The sequence below is a fragment of the Mustela putorius genome, unplaced genomic scaffold (assembly GCF_011764305.1).
Source record: "Mustela putorius furo isolate JIRA1106 unplaced genomic scaffold, ASM1176430v1.1 tig00003876_pilon_pilon_pilon, whole genome shotgun sequence".
NCBI lineage: Eukaryota > Metazoa > Chordata > Mammalia > Carnivora > Mustelidae > Mustela > Mustela putorius.
The window spans coordinates 88,843-91,455 of NW_025422027.1; positions in this window are offsets into that span (position 1 = coordinate 88,843).

Below are 2,613 nucleotides of genomic sequence, written 5' to 3' on the forward strand. Positions count from 1 at the left end.
GCAGCACGATGGGAAAAACCCGCATAGAGCGAAAGCGTCTGTGCCGGGGCATCCCCTGTGGGAAAGCACAGCATTCTTTGGGAAATCAGAGTCGGGTCTGTGGGATGCTGCCTGCTGCTTGCCGGAGCTAGTCTCCACAGCACGGTGTGATAAACCCGCATGGAGCGAAATCCCCTTTGCCTGGGTGTCCCCTCTGCCTGACAGAGAAGCGCGGTGGCGCCTGTGGAAAGAGCCTTAAGGAAAGGGACACGTCTGTCACTGCAGAGCGACGGAAGCCTGGCTGCTAAGGAGACACGAGGGGAAGATTAGGGCAGGGGAAAGGGCTCCACTCTGAGGAAGGAGTCTGGGCAGAAAGCATGCCTGTCCTGAGCCTCTGGGCCAAAGGAGACAGCAGCTCCTTGGCCACCTGTCCCTGGTGGAGACATGGGCTTGCCACCAGGCGCCTACCCTGAACTCGAGAAACAAATTGCCAGAAAGAACTGGCCATCAGATGCCGTCTTCCTCCTGGTTGTGGAAGCTTGGAGGAGGCACGGGGTTTAAGGGGAAAGAGTGGGGACAGTCCCCCAAAGCTCCCTATTCAGTGCAGGGGCGGTGTGCAGGGATCCTGTCACCTCTCCTTTCCTGTGGGGAAAGCACTGGCCTAGTCCGCGAATCCATCTGAGCGCAAGAGTAAAAGGCCAAGCGATGCCTACACCGGGAGATGGTAGTGTGCATAGAGTGCCATCCTAGGTTATGCATGCTACTGCATGGTTGTGGCTGTGTCTGCTTAGTTAGGCTTGGCAGGGTGAAACCAGGACGCGAACATGGAGCCCGGGAAAGCAAGGCCCAATGGCACCAGCTCTCCCGCAGCTCTTCTTTCCTGAAGCGACTGAGCCTCGCTGAGGAAGCAGCGGCAAAGTGCTGTTCGCTCCCAGCCAAAGCCTCTGTGAAAGCACAGCATTCGCTGAGAAATGTTCTGCGGGCTGCTGCTGCTTGCCTGAGCCCAGTCTCGCGGTGGTGGAAACCCGCATACAGCGAAAGCCTCTTTGCCTGGGCATCTCCCCTGCGAAAGCACAGCATTCCTTGGGAAATCTGAGTTGGGTTTGGGGATGCTGCTGTTGCTTCCCGGAGCAAGTCTCCGCAGCACAGAGTAAGATACCCGCATGGAGCGAAATACTCTTTGCCCAAGCATCCCCTCTGCCTGAGAGAGAAGCGTGGCTGCACACGTCTGTCACCGCGCTCCCCAGGAGCAAGTGTGGGGAAGGCGCAGCATGCCGCCCCCGGGGAAGAGAAGGAGCCATTGGCCTTGAGGTCGAAAAAGCTCGGGAAGCAGGATAGCTTGCCATGGCAGGAACAGCAGGCTGGTGGCAAGTCAAGTGTCCCCTGCTCCCTGTGCAGAGAGATGGAAGCCTGGCTGCTAAGGAGACATGAGGGGACGACTAGGGCAGGTATCGTGCTACACTCTGAGAAAGGAGTCTAGGGGGAAGGCTGGCCTGTCCTGTGCCTCTGGTCCCCCAAGGGGACAGCATCTTCTTGGCCACCTGTCCCAAGGGCAGACAGGCTTTGCTACCAGGTGCCATACCCGGAATTCGCAAGAAAAACAACCCCATGGAGAAATGGGCAGTCGGATGCCCTCTTCCACCAAGATGTGGCAGATTTGTGGGTGGCAGGGGGGTGTGCCGGGGAAGGAGTGGAGACAGTCCCCCACAGTTCCCTATTCAGTGCAGGGGCGGTGTGCAGGGATCCTGTCACCTCTCCTTTCCTGTGGGGAAAGCACTGGCCTAGTCCGCGATTCCGTCTGAGCGCCAGAGTAAAAGGCTAAGCGATGCCTACACCGGGAGATGGTAGTGTGCATAGAGTGCCATCCTAGGCTATGCATGCTACTGCACGGTTTTGGCTGTGCCTCCTTCGTTAGTCCTGGCAGGGTGAAACCAGGACGCGAACATGGAGCCCGGGAATGCAAGGCCCAAGAGGCACCAGCTCTCCCCGCTGCTCTTCTTTCCTGATGCGACTGAAGCCTTGCTGAGGAAGCAGCGCAAAGAGCTGTTAGCTCCAAGCCAAAGCCTCTGTGAAAGCCCAGGATTCACTGAGAAATGTTCTGCGCTGCTGTTGCTTGCCTGAGCCCAGTCTCGTTGTGGGAGAAACCCGCATACAGCGAAAGCCTCTTTGCCTGGGCATCTCCCCTGGGAAAGCACAGCATTCGTTGGGAAATGAGAGTTGGGTTTGGGGATGCTGCTGCTGCTTGCCTGAGCAAGTCTCCGCAGCACAGTGGAAGATACCCGCATGGAGCGAAATACTCTTTGCCCTAGAATCCCCTGTGGCTGAGACAGAAGCATGGTTGCACACGCCAGTCACCGCGCTCCCCAGGAGCAAGTGTGGGGAAGGCGCAGCACGCCGCCCCCGGGGAAGAGAAGGTGCCCTTGGCCTTGGGGTCTGGAAACGCTCTGGAAGCAGGATAGCCTGCCGTGGCAGGAACAGCAGGCCCGTGGCAAGACAAGTGTCACCTCCTCGCTGTGCGGAGAGATGGAAGCCTGGCTGCTAAAGAGACATGAGGGAACGACTAGGGCAGGTACGCGTGCTCCACTCTGAGGAAGGAGTCTGTGCAGAAGGCAGTCCTGTCCTGTGCCTCTAGTC